This window comes from Chiloscyllium punctatum, chromosome 13 (genome assembly GCF_047496795.1).
Source record: "Chiloscyllium punctatum isolate Juve2018m chromosome 13, sChiPun1.3, whole genome shotgun sequence".
Taxonomy (NCBI): domain Eukaryota; kingdom Metazoa; phylum Chordata; class Chondrichthyes; order Orectolobiformes; family Hemiscylliidae; genus Chiloscyllium; species Chiloscyllium punctatum.
Window position 1 is genome coordinate 32,187,849 of NC_092751.1, and position 23,227 is coordinate 32,211,075.

At 46.4% G+C, this 23,227-nt stretch overlaps 10 non-coding genes across 10 annotated transcripts; all 10 read left to right on the top strand.

Moving 5' to 3' along the window:
• The first annotated feature begins 342 nt into the window (after positions 1 to 342).
• Positions 343 to 415, top strand: trnav-aac (transfer RNA valine (anticodon AAC)). The gene has a single exon. It is a non-coding gene; the product is annotated as a tRNA-Val (tRNA).
• Positions 416 to 2,077: 1,662 nt separating this feature from the next.
• On the top strand, positions 2,078 to 2,159 carry trnal-aag (transfer RNA leucine (anticodon AAG)). Its single transcript has one exon. It is a non-coding gene; the product is annotated as a tRNA-Leu (tRNA).
• A 914-nt stretch (positions 2,160 to 3,073) lies between these two features.
• trnav-aac (transfer RNA valine (anticodon AAC)) lies at positions 3,074 to 3,146 on the top strand. Its single transcript has one exon. It is a non-coding gene; the product is annotated as a tRNA-Val (tRNA).
• A 2,658-nt stretch (positions 3,147 to 5,804) lies between these two features.
• trnav-aac (transfer RNA valine (anticodon AAC)) lies at positions 5,805 to 5,877 on the top strand. Its single transcript has one exon. It is a non-coding gene; the product is annotated as a tRNA-Val (tRNA).
• Positions 5,878 to 8,516: 2,639 nt separating this feature from the next.
• trnav-aac (transfer RNA valine (anticodon AAC)) lies at positions 8,517 to 8,589 on the top strand. Its single transcript has one exon. It is a non-coding gene; the product is annotated as a tRNA-Val (tRNA).
• A 2,658-nt stretch (positions 8,590 to 11,247) lies between these two features.
• trnav-aac (transfer RNA valine (anticodon AAC)) lies at positions 11,248 to 11,320 on the top strand. The gene has a single exon. It is a non-coding gene; the product is annotated as a tRNA-Val (tRNA).
• A 2,658-nt stretch (positions 11,321 to 13,978) lies between these two features.
• Positions 13,979 to 14,051, top strand: trnav-aac (transfer RNA valine (anticodon AAC)). Its single transcript has one exon. It is a non-coding gene; the product is annotated as a tRNA-Val (tRNA).
• A 2,639-nt stretch (positions 14,052 to 16,690) lies between these two features.
• Positions 16,691 to 16,763, top strand: trnav-aac (transfer RNA valine (anticodon AAC)). The gene has a single exon. It is a non-coding gene; the product is annotated as a tRNA-Val (tRNA).
• A 2,658-nt stretch (positions 16,764 to 19,421) lies between these two features.
• On the top strand, positions 19,422 to 19,494 carry trnav-aac (transfer RNA valine (anticodon AAC)). Its single transcript has one exon. It is a non-coding gene; the product is annotated as a tRNA-Val (tRNA).
• A 2,639-nt stretch (positions 19,495 to 22,133) lies between these two features.
• trnav-aac (transfer RNA valine (anticodon AAC)) lies at positions 22,134 to 22,206 on the top strand. Its single transcript has one exon. It is a non-coding gene; the product is annotated as a tRNA-Val (tRNA).
• The last annotated feature ends 1,021 nt before the right edge of the window (positions 22,207 to 23,227 follow it).

Consider the following 23,227-nt stretch of genomic DNA (forward strand, 5'->3'; position numbering starts at 1 on the left):
ACATTTAGCATTCATGCTCGCTGTGTCTGAAAATGCATTTGGTTTTCCAGTTTTGTTTGTGTTCCGTGTTAAATGCTTTCTGTTTTGCGATTCGCTCAATACATTACGAATTAACAGGGTTTCCGAGGTAACTTCCAGCTGCAGAAATCCTCAACTGAGAATCTGGGAAACTTTCACGGAGTATGGTCAGTCGGAGCAAAAGTAAGGATGTCGTTCGTTTCTGCAGTGTTTCACAATACTACCTTTCCCGTGAGCAGTCGAACAGACGAAATGTGAAAGGAAGAATGGCTTCAACATTCAGTGCTGGATGCCACTGAGCCCCAGCAGAGGCGGCAGAGGCCTGTTTCTGTAGTGTAGTGGTCATCACGTTCGCCTAACACGCGAAAGGTCCCCAGTTCGAAACTGGGCAGAAACTGCTTTGTTCTTTAACTGCGGACTTTTGCATGGACAAGAACGGAGCTTACTTGCTTGCTTTCCCATCTGCAAACCTGCCTTCGAGTTTGCTTCAAGAAATCTGCTCTCGTAGTGAAATGCAATGCAGTTCCATTTACTAACAGTGCAAGGCATTGTAAAGTTTTTCTCCAACCTGGCTCTGATCATATGCCATTTTGTTTGAGAGTGTAGTTACCCCCTTCTGATCCTTCCACGAAAAGCATTACCGCATTTGCATTCCTTGCGCAGGCGGCCCGGTTCAAAGACAGGGAAGAAGCCGAATCGCTGGTGTCACAATGCACCACGGATTCCTGAGCTAATCTCTCTGTCAAATGTATCCCAAAGTCGTCTCTGAAAGACCTCATTTGGAAGGTGTCTGTCGTTATTCAACGTGCGAGAATTGGCACCAGAGATCCTGAATCATGTTTTGGAGCAGTTCGCACGTTAGTGGCTCATTCAATCAGCAACAGCAATGAAAGAAATTACACTCTCAGAGGAACCTCTGGACCTGTGCTTTCATAGCGTCGCTAGTATTAAGGTGCGCCCCGAGATCTAAGCCACGTTGGAACTGAAACGGAGGAATCGACAGAGAGACTACAGAATGACATCGCATCCGTTTGGTTTTCTTTGGTTTTCACTGACGAGCAGGAAAATGTAAACGGGAGGGCGACTGGGGAAGTGTGGCAGTTGCAGCTCTGGTGAAACTCCTTCTTTGTGATTCACTCAGCAACCAGAGACGTGAAGGTGACTCAGGCGTGTGAGCTCTTCACATCGTGAACAAAAAGCAATCAAGGGCAGTTAGCACCTCTTCCGGAGTGGGGGTGGGGTGAGGTAATTACCTTTTGACTTCTGTTCCTATGTTCAGAAACTGCCTTTTAGATTGAGGTGAAAAGAAACTGCATTTCTAAAAAGCACCATGGAATTTGTTAAACTTTATTGAGTCGCTTCTCATCGATTCTCACACAGGTTTCCAACTCAGTTGGTATCCATGAGGCTCATGTCCAGGTGTGAACATCTCTGCAGCAAATTGCACGGTGAAGGTAAAAGGCAAGGAAAGTGGCATCTCGAACCGGCCCCCAGGTCAGACCTTCCTCACGATGCAATCTGTCGTTCTCGGATTGGAATGCGACCTCCGGTTTTAGGGTGGAACTTTCTTTGGGAACCTTATTCTGCAAAACAGACACAGTGACTGAAACTATGCTGCTCGGTATGATTTGGGACACGGCCTGCTCAGCTTTGTGCATTTTCCCATTAGTCCAGTGTGTTTCATGTTCCGTGTAAACGTGAAAGTTGTCCTGTTTCGAGCAATGCGTGAAATCATTTAGCAAAGCAAGAATACGAATTGCAGGAATGTCAAGCAGCTGATGGTAATTTGACCCAATCATAACCGATCATATATTCTCACGCACTCACAGATACATTTGTAGCTGAATCCAGTCTGAGAAGATAGACTCAGCTTACCAGTGATTTTTGTCTGGATTGATGGGCTTTCACTATCTGCTGAGAAATTGATATTGCAGACGGGCACATCCGAGCAGCTGTTCGAGTCGGAGAGGGATCATAGAACCCTTTTCACGTGAGTTTGCATCTGTTGTTATGCAGGAGCACAATTGGAATTGCAAGAAAATGACAACTTGGGCGTGTTGGTAGTGTGGCCGAGCGGTCTAAGGCGCTGGATTAAGGCTCCAGTCTCGGCAAAGGCGTGGGTTCGAATCCCACCGCTGCCATTTCCTCTGCACCGCTCCATCAGCAGTGCTTGTTGAAACGCTGCTTCGATCCCTGCTGCACTCCTGTTTAAAACAGATGATAAATGGATTTGCTTCCCGGTGTGTGAAAGTGGCGAATTTTCCCAAGTGTCTGCGCGCGGAAAATCGCTAGCATCTCTGCTGTTGCTTTCTGTTCCAGCCAAGCTCAGCTTTTACTGGAACCGAATGGAGACTGTTATTTCATCGCTGTTGCGAAACAGAGTCCTACGGTGACTCGACTCGCCGACATTCGGTTTTCTGGCCAATGGGAAAATCGTTCCAATCGATTCCAATGTCATACGTTATTGAATTTCTCCCACTTTCTTCATTTCCGTCCTGGAGACATCGGAAGGGAAAGGTAATCTAATCGAGACTGCGATTGGTGAAATTCACTTTTTATGGCCCATTCTTATTATGTTCTTTCTTTGTCACTTTGCAGCATTGTCTGGGAAGTGGTGGTGCACTCAGGCTCCAGTATGTTTGAAAGCGTAGTTTGGAATTGCCCTGTTGTTAGTTGAGTGATTACTTTATGGCTCATGCCCCCGGACTGTCTCACATTTAGCATTCATGCTCGCTGTGTCTGAAAATGCATTTGGTTTTCCAGTTTTGTTTGTGTTCCATGTTAAATGCTTTCTGTTTTGCGATTCGCTCAATACATTACGAATTAACAGGGTTTCCGAGGTAACTTCCAGCTGCAGAAATCCTCAACTGACAATCTGGGAAACTTTCACGGAGTATGGTCAGTCGGAGCAAAAGTAAGGATGTCGTTCGTTTCTGCAGTGTTTCACAATACTACCTTTCCCGTGAGCAGTCGAACAGACGAAATGTGAAAGGAAGAATGGCTTCAACATTCAGTGCTGGATGCCACTGAGCCCCAGCAGAGGCGGCAGAGGCCTGTTTCTGTAGTGTAGTGGTCATCACGTTCGCCTAACACGCGAAAGGTCCCCAGTTCGAAACTGGGCAGAAACTGCTTTGTTCTTTAACTGCGGACTTTTGCATGGACAAGAACGGAGCTTACTTGCTTGCTTTCCCATCTGCAAACCTGCCTTCGAGTTTGCTTCAAGAAATCTGCTCTCGTCGTGAAATGCAATGCAGTTCCATTTACTAACAGTGCAAGGCATTGTAAAGTTTTTCTCCAACCTGGCTCTGATCATATGCCATTTTGTTTGAGAGTGTAGTTACCCCCTTCTGATCCTTCCACGAAAAGCATTACCGCATTTGCATTCCTTGCGCAGGCGGCCCGGTTCAAAGACAGGGAAGAAGCCGAATCGCTGGTGTCACAATGCACCACGGATTCCTGAGCTAATCTCTCTGTCAAATGTATCCCAAAGTCGTCTCTGAAAGACCTCATTTGGAAGGTGTCTGTCGTTATTCAACGTGCGAGAATTGGCACCAGAGATCCTGAATCATGTTTTGGAGCAGTTCGCACGTTAGTGGCTCATTCAATCAGCAACAGCAATGAAAGAAATTACACTCTCAGAGGAACCTCTGGACCTGTGCTTTCATAGCGTCGCTAGTATTAAGGTGCGCCCCGAGATCTAAGCCACGTTGGAACTGAAACGGAGGAATCGACAGAGAGACTACAGAATGACATCGCATCCGTTTGGTTTTCTTTGGTTTTCACTGACGAGCAGGAAAATGTAAACGGGAGGGCGACTGGGGAAGTGTGGCAGTTGCAGCTCTGGTGAAACTCCTTCTTTGTGATTCACTCAGCAACCAGAGACGTGAAGGTGACTCAGGCGTGTGAGCTCTTCACATCGTGAACAAAAAGCAATCAAGGGCAGTTAGCACCTCTTCCGGAGTGGGGGTGGGGTGAGGTAATTACCTTTTGACTTCTGTTCCTATGTTCAGAAACTGCCTTTTAGATTGAGGTGAAAAGAAACTGCATTTCTAAAAAGCACCATGGAATTTGTTAAACTTTATTGAGTCGCTTCTCATCGATTCTCACACAGGTTTCCAACTCAGTTGGTATCCATGAGGCTCATGTCCAGGTGTGAACATCTCTGCAGTAAATTGCACGGTGTAGGTAAAAGGCAAGGAAAGTGGCATCTCGAACCGGCCCCCAGGTCAGACCTTCCTCACGATGCAATCTGTCGTTCTCGGATTGGAATGCGACCTCCGGTTTTAGGGTGGAACTTTCTTTGGGAACCTTATTCTGCAAAACAGACACAGTGACTGAAACTATGCTGCTCGGTATGATTTGGGACACGGCCTGCTCAGCTTTGTGCATTTTCCCATTAGTCCAGTGTGTTTCATGTTCCGTGTAAACGTGAAAGTTGTCCTGTTTCGAGCAATGCGTGAAATCATTTAGCAAAGCAAGAATACGAATTGCAGGAATGTCAAGCAGCTGATGGTAATTTGACCCAATCATAACCGATCATATATTTTCACGCACTCACAGATACATTTGTAGCTGAATCCAGTCTGAGAAGATAGACTCAGCTTACCAGTGATTTTTGTCTGGATTGATGGGCTTTCATTATCTGCTGAGAAATTGATATTGCAGACGGGCACATCCGAGCAGCTGTTCGAGTCGGAGAGGGATCATAGAACCCTTTTCACGTGAGTTTGCATCTGTTGTTATGCAGGAGCACAATTGGAATTGCAAGAAAATGACGACTTGGGCGTGTTGGTAGTGTGGCCGAGCGGTCTAAGGCGCTGCATTAAGGCTCCAGTCTCGACAAAGGCGTGGGTTCGAATCCCACCGCTGCCATTTCCTCTGCACCGCTCCATCAGCAGTGCTTGTTGAAACGCTGCTTCGATCCCTGCTGCATTCCTGTTTAAAACAGATGATAAATGGATTTGCTTCCCGGTGTGTGAAAGTGGCGAATTTTCCAAAGTGTCTGCGCGCGGAAAATCGCTAGCATCTCTGCTGTTGCTTTCTGTTCCAGCCAAGTTCAGCTTTTACTGGAACCGAATGGAGACTGTTATTTCATCGCTGTTGCGAAACAGAGTCCTACGGTGACTCGACTCGCCGACATTCGGTTTTCTGGCCAATGGGAAAATCGTTCCAATCGATTCCAATGTCATACGTTATTGAATTTCTCCCACTTTCTTCATTTCCGTCCTGGAGACATCGGAAGGGAAAGGTAATCTAATCGAGACTGCGATTGGTGAAATTCACTTTTTATGGCCCATTCTTATTATGTTCTTTCTTTGTCACTTTGCAGCATTGTCTGGGAAGTGGTGGTGCACTCAGGCTCCAGTATGTTTGAAAGCGTAGTTTGGAATTGCCCTGTTGTTAGTTGAGTGATTACTTTATGGCTCATGCCCCCGGACTGTCTCACATTTAGCATTCATGCTCGCTGTGTCTGAAAATGCATTTGGTTTTCCAGTTTTGTTTGTGTTCCGTGTTAAATGCTTTCTGTTTTGCGATTCGCTCAATACATTACGAATTAACAGGGTTTCCGAGGTAACTTCCAGCTGCAGAAATCCTCAACTGAGAATCTGGGAAACTTTCACGGAGTATGGTCAGTCGGAGCAAAAGTAAGGATGTCGTTCGTTTCTGCAGTGTTTCACAATACTACCTTTCCCGTGAGCAGTCGAACAGACGAAATGTGAAAGGAAGAATGGCTTCAACATTCAGTGCTGGATGCCACTGAGCCCCAGCAGAGGCGGCAGAGGCCTGTTTCTGTAGTGTAGTGGTCATCACGTTCGCCTAACACGCGAAAGGTCCCCAGTTCGAAACTGGGCAGAAACTGCTTTGTTCTTTAACTGCGGACTTTTGCATGGACAAGAACGGAGCTTACTTGCTTGCTTTCCCATCTGCAAACCTGCCTTCGAGTTTGCTTCAAGAAATCTGCTCTCGTAGTGAAATGCAATGCAGTTCCATTTACTAACAGTGCAAGGCATTGTAAAGTTTTTCTCCAACCTGGCTCTGATCATATGCCATTTTGTTTGAGAGTGTAGTTACCCCCTTCTGATCCTTCCACGAAAAGCATTACCGCATTTGCATTCCTTGCGCAGGCGGCCCGGTTCAAAGACAGGGAAGAAGCCGAATCGCTGGTGTCACAATGCACCACGGATTCCTGAGCTAATCTGTCTGTCAAATGTATCCCAAAGTCGTCTCTGAAAGACCTCATTTGGAAGGTGTCTGTCGTTATTCAACGTGCGAGAATTGGCACCAGAGATCCTGAATCATGTTTTGGAGCAGTTCGCACGTTAGTGGCTCATTCAATCAGCAACAGCAATGAAAGAAATTACACTCTCAGAGGAACCTCTGGACCTGTGCTTTCATAGCGTCGCTAGTATTAAGGTGCGCCCCGAGATCTAAGCCACGTTGGAACTGAAACGGAGGAATCGACAGAGAGACTACAGAATGACATCGCATCCGTTTGGTTTTCTTTGGTTTTCACTGACGAGCAGGAAAATGTAAACGGGAGGGCGACTGGGGAAGTGTGGCAGTTGCAGCTCTGGTGAAACTCCTTCTTTGTGATTCACTCAGCAACCAGAGACGTGAAGGTGACTCAGGCGTGTGAGCTCTTCACATCGTGAACAAAAAGCAATCAAGGGCAGTTAGCACCTCTTCCGGAGTGGGGGTGGGGTGAGGTAATTACCTTTTGACTTCTGTTCCTATGTTCAGAAACTGCCTTTTAGATTGAGGTGAAAAGAAACTGCATTTCTAAAAAGCACCATGGAATTTGTTAAACTTTATTGAGTCGCTTCTCATCGATTCTCACACAGGTTTCCAACTCAGTTGGTATCCATGAGGCTCATGTCCAGGTGTGAACATCTCTGCAGCAAATTGCACGGTGAAGGTAAAAGGCAAGGAAAGTGGCATCTCGAACCGGCCCCCAGGTCAGACCTTCCTCACGATGCAATCTGTCGTTCTCGGATTGGAATGCGACCTCCGGTTTTAGGGTGGAACTTTCTTTGGGAACCTTATTCTGCAAAACAGACACAGTGACTGAAACTATGCTGCTCGGTATGATTTGGGACACGGCCTGCTCAGCTTTGTGCATTTTCCCATTAGTCCAGTGTGTTTCATGTTCCGTGTAAACGTGAAAGTTGTCCTGTTTCGAGCAATGCGTGAAATCATTTAGCAAAGCAAGAATACGAATTGCAGGAATGTCAAGCAGCTGATGGTAATTTGACCCAATCATAACCGATCATATATTCTCACGCACTCACAGATACATTTGTAGCTGAATCCAGTCTGAGAAGATAGACTCAGCTTACCAGTGATTTTTGTCTGGATTGATGGGCTTTCATTATCTGCTGAGAAATTGATATTGCAGACGGGCACATCCGAGCAGCTGTTCGAGTCGGAGAGGGATCATAGAACCCTTTTCACGTGAGTTTGCATCTGTTGTTATGCAGGAGCACAATTGGAATTGCAAGAAAATGACGACTTGGGCGTGTTGGTAGTGTGGCCGAGCGGTCTAAGGCGCTGGATTAAGGCTCCAGTCTCGACAGAGTCGAATCCCACCGCTGCCATTTCCTCTGAACAGCTCCATCAGCACAGCTTGTTGAAACGCTGTTTCGATCCCTGCTGCATTTCTGTTTAAAATGGATTTGCTTCCCGGTGTGTGAAAGTGGCGAATTTTCCAAAGTGTCTGCGCGCGGAAAATCGCTAGCATCTCTGCTGTTGCTTTCTGTTCCAGCCAAGTTCAGCTTTTACTGGAACCGAATGGAGACTGTTATTTCATCGCTGTTGCGAAACAGAGTCCTACGGTGACTCGACTCGCCGACATTCGGTTTTCTGGCCAATGGGAAAATCGTTCCAATCGATTCCAATGTCATACGTTATTGAATTTCTCCCACTTTCTTCATTTCCGTCCTGGAGACATCGGAAGGGAAAGGTAATCTAATCGAGACTGCGATTGGTGAAATTCACTTTTTATGGCCCATTCTTATTATGTTCTTTCTTTGTCACTTTGCAGCATTGTCTGGGAAGTGGTGGTGCACTCAGGCTCCAGTATGTTTGAAAGCGTAGTTTGGAATTGCCCTGTTGTTAGTTGAGTGATTACTTTATGGCTCATGCCCCCGGACTGTCTCACATTTAGCATTCATGCTCGCTGTGTCTGAAAATGCATTTGGTTTTCCAGTTTTGTTTGTGTTCCGTGTTAAATGCTTTCTGTTTTGCGATTCGCTCAATACATTACGAATTAACAGGGTTTCCGAGGTAACTTCCAGCTGCAGAAATCCTCAACTGAGAATCTGGGAAACTTTCACGGAGTATGGTCAGTCGGAGCAAAAGTAAGGATGTCGTTCGTTTCTGCAGTGTTTCACAATACTACCTTTCCCGTGAGCAGTCGAACAGACGAAATGTGAAAGGAAGAATGGCTTCAACATTCAGTGCTGGATGCCACTGAGCCCCAGCAGAGGCGGCAGAGGCCTGTTTCTGTAGTGTAGTGGTCATCACGTTCGCCTAACACGCGAAAGGTCCCCAGTTCGAAACTGGGCAGAAACTGCTTTGTTCTTTAACTGCGGACTTTTGCATGGACAAGAACGGAGCTTACTTGCTTGCTTTCCCATCTGCAAACCTGCCTTCGAGTTTGCTTCAAGAAATCTGCTCTCGTAGTGAAATGCAATGCAGTTCCATTTACTAACAGTGCAAGGCATTGTAAAGTTTTTCTCCAACCTGGCTCTGATCATATGCCATTTTGTTTGAGAGTGTAGTTACCCCCTTCTGATCCTTCCACGAAAAGCATTACCGCATTTGCATTCCTTGCGCAGGCGGCCCGGTTCAAAGACAGGGAAGAAGCCGAATCGCTGGTGTCACAATGCACCACGGATTCCTGAGCTAATCTCTCTGTCAAATGTATCCCAAAGTCGTCTCTGAAAGACCTCATTTGGAAGGTGTCTGTCGTTATTCAACGTGCGAGAATTGGCACCAGAGATCCTGAATCATGTTTTGGAGCAGTTCGCACGTTAGTGGCTCATTCAATCAGCAACAGCAATGAAAGAAATTACACTCTCAGAGGAACCTCTGGACCTGTGCTTTCATAGCGTCGCTAGTATTAAGGTGCGCCCCGAGATCTAAGCCACGTTGGAACTGAAACGGAGGAATCGACAGAGAGACTACAGAATGACATCGCATCCGTTTGGTTTTCTTTGGTTTTCACTGACGAGCAGGAAAATGTAAACGGGAGGGCGACTGGGGAAGTGTGGCAGTTGCAGCTCTGGTGAAACTCCTTCTTTGTGATTCACTCAGCAACCAGAGACGTGAAGGTGACTCAGGCGTGTGAGCTCTTCACATCGTGAACAAAAAGCAATCAAGGGCAGTTAGCACCTCTTCCGGAGTGGGGGTGGGGTGAGGTAATTAGCTTTTGACTTCTGTTCCTATGTTCAGAAACTGCCTTTTAGATTGAGGTGAAAAGAAACTGCATTTCTAAAAAGCACCATGGAATTTGTTAAACTTTATTGAGTCGCTTCTCATCGATTCTCACACAGGTTTCCAACTCAGTTGGTATCCATGAGGCTCATGTCCAGGTGTGAACATCTCTGCAGTAAATTGCACGGTGTAGGTAAAAGGCAAGGAAAGTGGCATCTCGAACCGGCCCCCAGGTCAGACCTTCCTCACGATGCAATCTGTCGTTCTCGGATTGGAATGCGACCTCCGGTTTTAGGGTGGAACTTTCTTTGGGAACCTTATTCTGCAAAACAGACACAGTGACTGAAACTATGCTGCTCGGTATGATTTGGGACACGGCCTGCTCAGCTTTGTGCATTTTCCCATTAGTCCAGTGTGTTTCATGTTCCGTGTAAACGTGAAAGTTGTCCTGTTTCGAGCAATGCGTGAAATCATTTAGCAAAGCAAGAATACGAATTGCAGGAATGTCAAGCAGCTGATGGTAATTTGACCCAATCATAACCGATCATATATTTTCACGCACTCACAGATACATTTGTAGCTGAATCCAGTCTGAGAAGATAGACTCAGCTTACCAGTGATTTTTGTCTGGATTGATGGGCTTTCATTATCTGCTGAGAAATTGATATTGCAGACGGGCACATCCGAGCAGCTGTTCGAGTCGGAGAGGGATCATAGAACCCTTTTCACGTGAGTTTGCATCTGTTGTTATGCAGGAGCACAATTGGAATTGCAAGAAAATGACGACTTGGGCGTGTTGGTAGTGTGGCCGAGCGGTCTAAGGCGCTGCATTAAGGCTCCAGTCTCGACAAAGGCGTGGGTTCGAATCCCACCGCTGCCATTTCCTCTGCACCGCTCCATCAGCAGTGCTTGTTGAAACGCTGCTTCGATCCCTGCTGCATTCCTGTTTAAAACAGATGATAAATGGATTTGCTTCCCGGTGTGTGAAAGTGGCGAATTTTCCCAAGTGTCTGCGCGCGGAAAATCGCTAGCATCTCTGCTGTTGCTTTCTGTTCCAGCCAAGTTCAGCTTTTACTGGAACCGAATGGAGACTGTTATTTCATCGCTGTTGCGAAACAGAGTCCTACGGTGACTCGACTCGCCGACATTCGGTTTTCTGGCCAATGGGAAAATCGTTCCAATCGATTCCAATGTCATACGTTATTGAATTTCTACCACTTTCTTCATTTCTGTCCTGGAGACATCGGAAGGGAAAGGTAATCTAATCGAGACTGCGATTGGTGAAATTCACTTTTTATGGCCCATTCTTATTATGTTCTTTCTTTGTCACTTTGCAGCATTGTCTGGGAAGTGGTGGTGCACTCAGGCTCCAGTATGTTTGAAAGCGTAGTTTGGAATTGCCCTGTTGTTAGTTGAGTGATTACTTTATGGCTCATGCCCCCGGACTGTCTCACATTTAGCATTCATGCTCGCTGTGTCTGAAAATGCATTTGGTTTTCCAGTTTTGTTTGTGTTCCGTGTTAAATGCTTTCTGTTTTGCGATTCGCTCAATACATTACGAATTAACAGGGTTTCCGAGGTAACTTCCAGCTGCAGAAATCCTCAACTGACAATCTGGGAAACTTTCACGGAGTATGGTCAGTCGGAGCAAAAGTAAGGATGTCGTTCGTTTCTGCAGTGTTTCACAATACTACCTTTCCCGTGAGCAGTCGAACAGACGAAATGTGAAAGGAAGAATGGCTTCAACATTCAGTGCTGGATGCCACTGAGCCCCAGCAGAGGCGGCAGAGGCCTGTTTCTGTAGTGTAGTGGTCATCACGTTCGCCTAACACGCGAAAGGTCCCCAGTTCGAAACTGGGCAGAAACTGCTTTGTTCTTTAACTGCGGACTTTTGCATGGACAAGAACGGAGCTTACTTGCTTGCTTTCCCATCTGCAAACCTGCCTTCGAGTTTGCTTCAAGAAATCTGCTCTCGTCGTGAAATGCAATGCAGTTCCATTTACTAACAGTGCAAGGCATTGTAAAGTTTTTCTCCAACCTGGCTCTGATCATATGCCATTTTGTTTGAGAGTGTAGTTACCCCCTTCTGATCCTTCCACGAAAAGCATTACCGCATTTGCATTCCTTGCGCAGGCGGCCCGGTTCAAAGACAGGGAAGAAGCCGAATCGCTGGTGTCACAATGCACCACGGATTCCTGAGCTAATCTCTCTGTCAAATGTATCCCAAAGTCGTCTCTGAAAGACCTCATTTGGAAGGTGTCTGTCGTTATTCAACGTGCGAGAATTGGCACCAGAGATCCTGAATCATGTTTTGGAGCAGTTCGCACGTTAGTGGCTCATTCAATCAGCAACAGCAATGAAAGAAATTACACTCTCAGAGGAACCTCTGGACCTGTGCTTTCATAGCGTCGCTAGTATTAAGGTGCGCCCCGAGATCTAAGCCACGTTGGAACTGAAACGGAGGAATCGACAGAGAGACTACAGAATGACATCGCATCCGTTTGGTTTTCTTTGGTTTTCACTGACGAGCAGGAAAATGTAAACGGGAGGGCGACTGGGGAAGTGTGGCAGTTGCAGCTCTGGTGAAACTCCTTCTTTGTGATTCACTCAGCAACCAGAGACGTGAAGGTGACTCAGGCGTGTGAGCTCTTCACATCGTGAACAAAAAGCAATCAAGGGCAGTTAGCACCTCTTCCGGAGTGGGGGTGGGGTGAGGTAATTAGCTTTTGACTTCTGTTCCTATGTTCAGAAACTGCCTTTTAGATTGAGGTGAAAAGAAACTGCATTTCTAAAAAGCACCATGGAATTTGTTAAACTTTATTGAGTCGCTTCTCATCGATTCTCACACAGGTTTCCAACTCAGTTGGTATCCATGAGGCTCATGTCCAGGTGTGAACATCTCTGCAGTAAATTGCACGGTGTAGGTAAAAGGCAAGGAAAGTGGCATCTCGAACCGGCCCCCAGGTCAGACCTTCCTCACGATGCAATCTGTCGTTCTCGGATTGGAATGCGACCTCCGGTTTTAGGGTGGAACTTTCTTTGGGAACCTTATTCTGCAAAACAGACACAGTGACTGAAACTATGCTGCTCGGTATGATTTGGGACACGGCCTGCTCAGCTTTGTGCATTTTCCCATTAGTCCAGTGTGTTTCATGTTCCGTGTAAACGTGAAAGTTGTCCTGTTTCGAGCAATGCGTGAAATCATTTAGCAAAGCAAGAATACGAATTGCAGGAATGTCAAGCAGCTGATGGTAATTTGACCCAATCATAACCGATCATATATTTTCACGCACTCACAGATACATTTGTAGCTGAATCCAGTCTGAGAAGATAGACTCAGCTTACCAGTGATTTTTGTCTGGATTGATGGGCTTTCATTATCTGCTGAGAAATTGATATTGCAGACGGGCACATCCGAGCAGCTGTTCGAGTCGGAGAGGGATCATAGAACCCTTTTCACGTGAGTTTGCATCTGTTGTTATGCAGGAGCACAATTGGAATTGCAAGAAAATGACGACTTGGGCGTGTTGGTAGTGTGGCCGAGCGGTCTAAGGCGCTGCATTAAGGCTCCAGTCTCGACAAAGGCGTGGGTTCGAATCCCACCGCTGCCATTTCCTCTGCACCGCTCCATCAGCAGTGCTTGTTGAAACGCTGCTTCGATCCCTGCTGCATTCCTGTTTAAAACAGATGATAAATGGATTTGCTTCCCGGTGTGTGAAAGTGGCGAATTTTCCAAAGTGTCTGCGCGCGGAAAATCGCTAGCATCTCTGCTGTTGCTTTCTGTTCCAGCCAAGTTCAGCTTTTACTGGAACCGAATGGAGACTGTTATTTCATCGCTGTTGCGAAACAGAGTCCTACGGTGACTCGACTCGCCGACATTCGGTTTTCTGGCCAATGGGAAAATCGTTCCAATCGATTCCAATGTCATACGTTATTGAATTTCTCCCACTTTCTTCATTTCCGTCCTGGAGACATCGGAAGGGAAAGGTAATCTAATCGAGACTGCGATTGGTGAAATTCACTTTTTATGGCCCATTCTTATTATGTTCTTTCTTTGTCACTTTGCAGCATTGTCTGGGAAGTGGTGGTGCACTCAGGCTCCAGTATGTTTGAAAGCGTAGTTTGGAATTGCCCTGTTGTTAGTTGAGTGATTACTTTATGGCTCATGCCCCCGGACTGTCTCACATTTAGCATTCATGCTCGCTGTGTCTGAAAATGCATTTGGTTTTCCAGTTTTGTTTGTGTTCCGTGTTAAATGCTTTCTGTTTTGCGATTCGCTCAATACATTACGAATTAACAGGGTTTCCGAGGTAACTTCCAGCTGCAGAAATCCTCAACTGAGAATCTGGGAAACTTTCACGGAGTATGGTCAGTCGGAGCAAAAGTAAGGATGTCGTTCGTTTCTGCAGTGTTTCACAATACTACCTTTCCCGTGAGCAGTCGAACAGACGAAATGTGAAAGGAAGAATGGCTTCAACATTCAGTGCTGGATGCCACTGAGCCCCAGCAGAGGCGGCAGAGGCCTGTTTCTGTAGTGTAGTGGTCATCACGTTCGCCTAACACGCGAAAGGTCCCCAGTTCGAAACTGGGCAGAAACTGCTTTGTTCTTTAACTGCGGACTTTTGCATGGACAAGAACGGAGCTTACTTGCTTGCTTTCCCATCTGCAAACCTGCCTTCGAGTTTGCTTCAAGAAATCTGCTCTCGTAGTGAAATGCAATGCAGTTCCATTTACTAACAGTGCAAGGCATTGTAAAGTTTTTCTCCAACCTGGCTCTGATCATATGCCATTTTGTTTGAGAGTGTAGTTACCCCCTTCTGATCCTTCCACGAAAAGCATTACCGCATTTGCATTCCTTGCGCAGGCGGCCCGGTTCAAAGACAGGGAAGAAGCCGAATCGCTGGTGTCACAATGCACCACGGATTCCTGAGCTAATCTGTCTGTCAAATGTATCCCAAAGTCGTCTCTGAAAGACCTCATTTGGAAGGTGTCTGTCGTTATTCAACGTGCGAGAATTGGCACCAGAGATCCTGAATCATGTTTTGGAGCAGTTCGCACGTTAGTGGCTCATTCAATCAGCAACAGCAATGAAAGAAATTACACTCTCAGAGGAACCTCTGGACCTGTGCTTTCATAGCGTCGCTAGTATTAAGGTGCGCCCCGAGATCTAAGCCACGTTGGAACTGAAACGGAGGAATCGACAGAGAGACTACAGAATGACATCGCATCCGTTTGGTTTTCTTTGGTTTTCACTGACGAGCAGGAAAATGTAAACGGGAGGGCGACTGGGGAAGTGTGGCAGTTGCAGCTCTGGTGAAACTCCTTCTTTGTGATTCACTCAGCAACCAGAGACGTGAAGGTGACTCAGGCGTGTGAGCTCTTCACATCGTGAACAAAAAGCAATCAAGGGCAGTTAGCACCTCTTCCGGAGTGGGGGTGGGGTGAGGTAATTACCTTTTGACTTCTGTTCCTATGTTCAGAAACTGCCTTTTAGATTGAGGTGAAAAGAAACTGCATTTCTAAAAAGCACCATGGAATTTGTTAAACTTTATTGAGTCGCTTCTCATCGATTCTCACACAGGTTTCCAACTCAGTTGGTATCCATGAGGCTCATGTCCAGGTGTGAACATCTCTGCAGCAAATTGCACGGTGAAGGTAAAAGGCAAGGAAAGTGGCATCTCGAACCGGCCCCCAGGTCAGACCTTCCTCACGATGCAATCTGTCGTTCTCGGATTGGAATGCGACCTCCGGTTTTAGGGTGGAACTTTCTTTGGGAACCTTATTCTGCAAAACAGACACAGTGACTGAAACTATGCTGCTCGGTATGATTTGGGACACGGCCTGCTCAGCTTTGTGCATTTTCCCATTAGTCCAGTGTGTTTCATGTTCCGTGTAAACGTGAAAGTTGTCCTGTTTCGAGCAATGCGTGAAATCATTTAGCAAAGCAAGAATACGAATTGCAGGAATGTCAAGCAGCTGATGGTAATTTGACCCAATCATAACCGATCATATATTCTCACGCACTCACAGATACATTTGTAGCTGAATCCAGTCTGAGAAGATAGACTCAGCTTACCAGTGATTTTTGTCTGGATTGATGGGCTTTCATTATCTGCTGAGAAATTGATATTGCAGACGGGCACATCCGAGCAGCTGTTCGAGTCGGAGAGGGATCATAGAACCCTTTTCACGTGAGTTTGCATCTGTTGTTATGCAGGAGCACAATTGGAATTGCAAGAAAATGACGACTTGGGCGTGTTGGTAGTGTGGCCGAGCGGTCTAAGGCGCTGGATTAAGGCTCCAGTCTCGACAGAGTCGAATCCCACCGCTGCCATTTCCTCTGAACAGCTCCATCAGCACAGCTTGTTGAAACGCTGTTTCGATCCCTGCTGCATTTCTGTTTAAAATGGATTTGCTTCCCGGTGTGTGAAAGTGGCGAATTTTCCAAAGTGTCTGCGCGCGGAAAATCGCTAGCATCTCTGCTGTTGCTTTCTGTTCCAGCCAAGTTCAGCTTTTACTGGAACCGAATGGAGACTGTTATTTCATCGCTGTTGCGAAACAGAGTCCTACGGTGACTCGACTCGCCGACATTCGGTTTTCTGGCCAATGGGAAAATCGTTCCAATCGATTCCAATGTCATACGTTATTGAATTTCTCCCACTTTCTTCATTTCCGTCCTGGAGACATCGGAAGGGAAAGGTAATCTAATCGAGACTGCGATTGGTGAAATTCACTTTTTATGGCCCATTCTTATTATGTTCTTTCTTTGTCACTTTGCAGCATTGTCTGGGAAGTGGTGGTGCACTCAGGCTCCAGTATGTTTGAAAGCGTAGTTTGGAATTGCCCTGTTGTTAGTTGAGTGATTACTTTATGGCTCATGCCCCCGGACTGTCTCACATTTAGCATTCATGCTCGCTGTGTCTGAAAATGCATTTGGTTTTCCAGTTTTGTTTGTGTTCCGTGTTAAATGCTTTCTGTTTTGCGATTCGCTCAATACATTACGAATTAACAGGGTTTCCGAGGTAACTTCCAGCTGCAGAAATCCTCAACTGAGAATCTGGGAAACTTTCACGGAGTATGGTCAGTCGGAGCAAAAGTAAGGATGTCGTTCGTTTCTGCAGTGTTTCACAATACTACCTTTCCCGTGAGCAGTCGAACAGACGAAATGTGAAAGGAAGAATGGCTTCAACATTCAGTGCTGGATGCCACTGAGCCCCAGCAGAGGCGGCAGAGGCCTGTTTCTGTAGTGTAGTGGTCATCACGTTCGCCTAACACGCGAAAGGTCCCCAGTTCGAAACTGGGCAGAAACTGCTTTGTTCTTTAACTGCGGACTTTTGCATGGACAAGAACGGAGCTTACTTGCTTGCTTTCCCATCTGCAAACCTGCCTTCGAGTTTGCTTCAAGAAATCTGCTCTCGTAGTGAAATGCAATGCAGTTCCATTTACTAACAGTGCAAGGCATTGTAAAGTTTTTCTCCAACCTGGCTCTGATCATATGCCATTTTGTTTGAGAGTGTAGTTACCCCCTTCTGATCCTTCCACGAAAAGCATTACCGCATTTGCATTCCTTGCGCAGGCGGCCCGGTTCAAAGACAGGGAAGAAGCCGAATCGCTGGTGTCACAATGCACCACGGATTCCTGAGCTAATCTCTCTGTCAAATGTATCCCAAAGTCGTCTCTGAAAGACCTCATTTGGAAGGTGTCTGTCGTTATTCAACGTGCGAGAATTGGCACCAGAGATCCTGAATCATGTTTTGGAGCAGTTCGCACGTTAGTGGCTCATTCAATCAGCAACAGCAATGAAAGAAATTACACTCTCAGAGGAACCTCTGGACCTGTGCTTTCATAGCGTCGCTAGTATTAAGGTGCGCCCCGAGATCTAAGCCACGTTGGAACTGAAACGGAGGAATCGACAGAGAGACTACAGAATGACATCGCATCCGTTTGGTTTTCTTTGGTTTTCACTGACGAGCAGGAAAATGTAAACGGGAGGGCGACTGGGGAAGTGTGGCAGTTGCAGCTCTGGTGAAACTCCTTCTTTGTGATTCACTCAGCAACCAGAGACGTGAAGGTGACTCAGGCGTGTGAGCTCTTCACATCGTGAACAAAAAGCAATCAAGGGCAGTTAGCACCTCTTCCGGAGTGGGGGTGGGGTGAGGTAATTAGCTTTTGACTTCTGTTCCTATGTTCAGAAACTGCCTTTTAGATTGAGGTGAAAAGAAACTGCATTTCTAAAAAGCACCATGGAATTTGTTAAACTTTATTGAGTCGCTTCTCATCGATTCTCACACAGGTTTCCAACTCAGTTGGTATCCATGAGGCTCATGTCCAGGTGTGAACATCTCTGCAGTAAATTGCACGGTGTAGGTAAAAGGCAAGGAAAGTGGCATCTCGAACCGGCCCCCAGGTCAGACCTTCCTCACGATGCAATCTGTCGTTCTCGGATTGGAATGCGACCTCCGGTTTTAGGGTGGAACTTTCTTTGGGAACCTTATTCTGCAAAACAGACACAGTGACTGAAACTATGCTGCTCGGTATGATTTGGGACACGGCCTGCTCAGCTTTGTGCATTTTCCCATTAGTCCAGTGTGTTTCATGTTCCGTGTAAACGTGAAAGTTGTCCTGTTTCGAGCAATGCGTGAAATCATTTAGCAAAGCAAGAATACGAATTGCAGGAATGTCAAGCAGCTGATGGTAATTTGACCCAATCATAACCGATCATATATTTTCACGCACTCACAGATACATTTGTAGCTGAATCCAGTCTGAGAAGATAGACTCAGCTTACCAGTGATTTTTGTCTGGATTGATGGGCTTTCATTATCTGCTGAGAAATTGATATTGCAGACGGGCACATCCGAGCAGCTGTTCGAGTCGGAGAGGGATCATAGAACCCTTTTCACGTGAGTTTGCATCTGTTGTTATGCAGGAGCACAATTGGAATTGCAAGAAAATGACGACTTGGGCGTGTTGGTAGTGTGGCCGAGCGGTCTAAGGCGCTGCATTAAGGCTCCAGTCTCGACAAAGGCGTGGGTTCGAATCCCACCGCTGCCATTTCCTCTGCACCGCTCCATCAGCAGTGCTTGTTGAAACGCTGCTTCGATCCCTGCTGCATTCCTGTTTAAAACAGATGATAAATGGATTTGCTTCCCGGTGTGTGAAAGTGGCGAATTTTCCAAAGTGTCTGCGCGCGGAAAATCGCTAGCATCTCTGCTGTTGCTTTCTGTTCCAGCCAAGTTCAGCTTTTACTGGAACCGAATGGAGACTGTTATTTCATCGCTGTTGCGAAACAGAGTCCTACGGTGACTCGACTCGCCGACATTCGGTTTTCTGGCCAATGGGAAAATCGTTCCAATCGATTCCAATGTCATACGTTATTGAATTTCTCCCACTTTCTTCATTTCCGTCCTGGAGACATCGGAAGGGAAAGGTAATCTAATCGAGACTGCGATTGGTGAAATTCACTTTTTATGGCCCATTCTTATTATGTTCTTTCTTTGTCACTTTGCAGCATTGTCTGGGAAGTGGTGGTGCACTCAGGCTCCAGTATGTTTGAAAGCGTAGTTTGGAATTGCCCTGTTGTTAGTTGAGTGATTACTTTATGGCTCATGCCCCCGGACTGTCTCACATTTAGCATTCATGCTCGCTGTGTCTGAAAATGCATTTGGTTTTCCAGTTTTGTTTGTGTTCCGTGTTAAATGCTTTCTGTTTTGCGATTCGCTCAATACATTACGAATTAACAGGGTTTCCGAGGTAACTTCCAGCTGCAGAAATCCTCAACTGAGAATCTGGGAAACTTTCACGGAGTATGGTCAGTCGGAGCAAAAGTAAGGATGTCGTTCGTTTCTGCAGTGTTTCACAATACTACCTTTCCCGTGAGCAGTCGAACAGACGAAATGTGAAAGGAAGAATGGCTTCAACATTCAGTGCTGGATGCCACTGAGCCCCAGCAGAGGCGGCAGAGGCCTGTTTCTGTAGTGTAGTGGTCATCACGTTCGCCTAACACGCGAAAGGTCCCCAGTTCGAAACTGGGCAGAAACTGCTTTGTTCTTTAACTGCGGACTTTTGCATGGACAAGAACGGAGCTTACTTGCTTGCTTTCCCATCTGCAAACCTGCCTTCGAGTTTGCTTCAAGAAATCTGCTCTCGTAGTGAAATGCAATGCAGTTCCATTTACTAACAGTGCAAGGCATTGTAAAGTTTTTCTCCAACCTGGCTCTGATCATATGCCATTTTGTTTGAGAGTGTAGTTACCCCCTTCTGATCCTTCCACGAAAAGCATTACCGCATTTGCATTCCTTGCGCAGGCGGCCCGGTTCAAAGACAGGGAAGAAGCCGAATCGCTGGTGTCACAATGCACCACGGATTCCTGAGCTAATCTGTCTGTCAAATGTATCCCAAAGTCGTCTCTGAAAGACCTCATTTGGAAGGTGTCTGTCGTTATTCAACGTGCGAGAATTGGCACCAGAGATCCTGAATCATGTTTTGGAGCAGTTCGCACGTTAGTGGCTCATTCAATCAGCAACAGCAATGAAAGAAATTACACTCTCAGAGGAACCTCTGGACCTGTGCTTTCATAGCGTCGCTAGTATTAAGGTGCGCCCCGAGATCTAAGCCACGTTGGAACTGAAACGGAGGAATCGACAGAGAGACTACAGAATGACATCGCATCCGTTTGGTTTTCTTTGGTTTTCACTGACGAGCAGGAAAATGTAAACGGGAGGGCGACTGGGGAAGTGTGGCAGTTGCAGCTCTGGTGAAACTCCTTCTTTGTGATTCACTCAGCAACCAGAGACGTGAAGGTGACTCAGGCGTGTGAGCTCTTCACATCGTGAACAAAAAGCAATCAAGGGCAGTTAGCACCTCTTCCGGAGTGGGGGTGGGGTGAGGTAATTACCTTTTGACTTCTGTTCCTATGTTCAGAAACTGCCTTTTAGATTGAGGTGAAAAGAAACTGCATTTCTAAAAAGCACCATGGAATTTGTTAAACTTTATTGAGTCGCTTCTCATCGATTCTCACACAGGTTTCCAACTCAGTTGGTATCCATGAGGCTCATGTCCAGGTGTGAACATCTCTGCAGCAAATTGCACGGTGAAGGTAAAAGGCAAGGAAAGTGGCATCTCGAACCGGCCCCCAGGTCAGACCTTCCTCACGATGCAATCTGTCGTTCTCGGATTGGAATGCGACCTCCGGTTTTAGGGTGGAACTTTCTTTGGGAACCTTATTCTGCAAAACAGACACAGTGACTGAAACTATGCTGCTCGGTATGATTTGGGACACGGCCTGCTCAGCTTTGTGCATTTTCCCATTAGTCCAGTGTGTTTCATGTTCCGTGTAAACGTGAAAGTTGTCCTGTTTCGAGCAATGCGTGAAATCATTTAGCAAAGCAAGAATACGAATTGCAGGAATGTCAAGCAGCTGATGGTAATTTGACCCAATCATAACCGATCATATATTCTCACGCACTCACAGATACATTTGTAGCTGAATCCAGTCTGAGAAGATAGACTCAGCTTACCAGTGATTTTTGTCTGGATTGATGGGCTTTCATTATCTGCTGAGAAATTGATATTGCAGACGGGCACATCCGAGCAGCTGTTCGAGTCGGAGAGGGATCATAGAACCCTTTTCACGTGAGTTTGCATCTGTTGTTATGCAGGAGCACAATTGGAATTGCAAGAAAATGACGACTTGGGCGTGTTGGTAGTGTGGCCGAGCGGTCTAAGGCGCTGGATTAAGGCTCCAGTCTCGACAGAGTCGAATCCCACCGCTGCCATTTCCTCTGAACAGCTCCATCAGCACAGCTTGTTGAAACGCTGTTTCGATCCCTGCTGCATTTCTGTTTAAAATGGATTTGCTTCCCGGTGTGTGAAAGTGGCGAATTTTCCAAAGTGTCTGCGCGCGGAAAATCGCTAGCATCTCTGCTGTTGCTTTCTGTTCCAGCCAAGTTCAGCTTTTACTGGAACCGAATGGAGACTGTTATTTCATCGCTGTTGCGAAACAGAGTCCTACGGTGACTCGACTCGCCGACATTCGGTTTTCTGGCCAATGGGAAAATCGTTCCAATCGATTCCAATGTCATACGTTATTGAATTTCTCCCACTTTCTTCATTTCCGTCCTGGAGACATCGGAAGGGAAAGGTAATCTAATCGAGACTGCGATTGGTGAAATTCACTTTTTATGGCCCATTCTTATTATGTTCTTTCTTTGTCACTTTGCAGCATTGTCTGGGAAGTGGTGGTGCACTCAGGCTCCAGTATGTTTGAAAGCGTAGTTTGGAATTGCCCTGTTGTTAGTTGAGTGATTACTTTATGGCTCATGCCCCCGGACTGTCTCACATTTAGCATTCATGCTCGCTGTGTCTGAAAATGCATTTGGTTTTCCAGTTTTGTTTGTGTTCCGTGTTAAATGCTTTCTGTTTTGCGATTCGCTCAATACATTACGAATTAACAGGGTTTCCGAGGTAACTTCCAGCTGCAGAAATCCTCAACTGAGAATCTGGGAAACTTTCACGGAGTATGGTCAGTCGGAGCAAAAGTAAGGATGTCGTTCGTTTCTGCAGTGTTTCACAATACTACCTTTCCCGTGAGCAGTCGAACAGACGAAATGTGAAAGGAAGAATGGCTTCAACATTCAGTGCTGGATGCCACTGAGCCCCAGCAGAGGCGGCAGAGGCCTGTTTCTGTAGTGTAGTGGTCATCACGTTCGCCTAACACGCGAAAGGTCCCCAGTTCGAAACTGGGCAGAAACTGCTTTGTTCTTTAACTGCGGACTTTTGCATGGACAAGAACGGAGCTTACTTGCTTGCTTTCCCATCTGCAAACCTGCCTTCGAGTTTGCTTCAAGAAATCTGCTCTCGTAGTGAAATGCAATGCAGTTCCATTTAGTAACAGTGCAAGGCATTGTAAAGTTTTTCTCCAACCTGGCTCTGATCATATGCCATTTTGTTTGAGAGTGTAGTTACCCCCTTCTGATCCTTCCACGAAAAGCATTACCGCATTTGCATTCCTTGCGCAGGCGGCCCGGTTCAAAGACAGGGAAGAAGCCGAATCGCTGGTGTCACAATGCACCACGGATTCCTGAGCTAATCTGTCTGTCAAATGTATCCCAAAGTCGTCTCTGAAAGACCTCATTTGGAAGGTGTCTGTCGTTATTCAACGTGCGAGAATTGGCACCAGAGATCCTGAATCATGTTTTGGAGCAGTTCGCACGTTAGTGGCTCATTCAATCAGCAACAGCAATGAAAGAAATTACACTCTCAGAGGAACCTCTGGACCTGTGCTTTCATAGCGTCGCTAGTATTAAGGTGCGCCCCGAGATCTAAGCCACGTTGGAACTGAAACGGAGGAATCGACAGAGAGACTACAGAATGACATCGCATCCGTTTGGTTTTCTTTGGTTTTCACTGACGAGCAGGAAAATGTAAACGGGAGGGCGACTGGGGAAGTGTGGCAGTTGCAGCTCTGGTGAAACTCCTTCTTTGTGATTCACTCAGCAACCAGAGACGTGAAGGTGACTCAGGCGTGTGAGCTCTTCACATCGTGAACAAAAAGCAATCAAGGGCAGTTAGCACCTCTTCCGGAGTGGGGGTGGGGTGAGGTAATTAGCTTTTGACTTCTGTTCCTATGTTCAGAAACTGCCTTTTAGATTGAGGTGAAAAGAAACTGCATTTCTAAAAAGCACCATGGAATTTGTTAAACTTTATTGAGTCGCTTCTCATCGATTCTCACACAGGTTTCCAACTCAGTTGGTATCCATGAGGCTCATGTCCA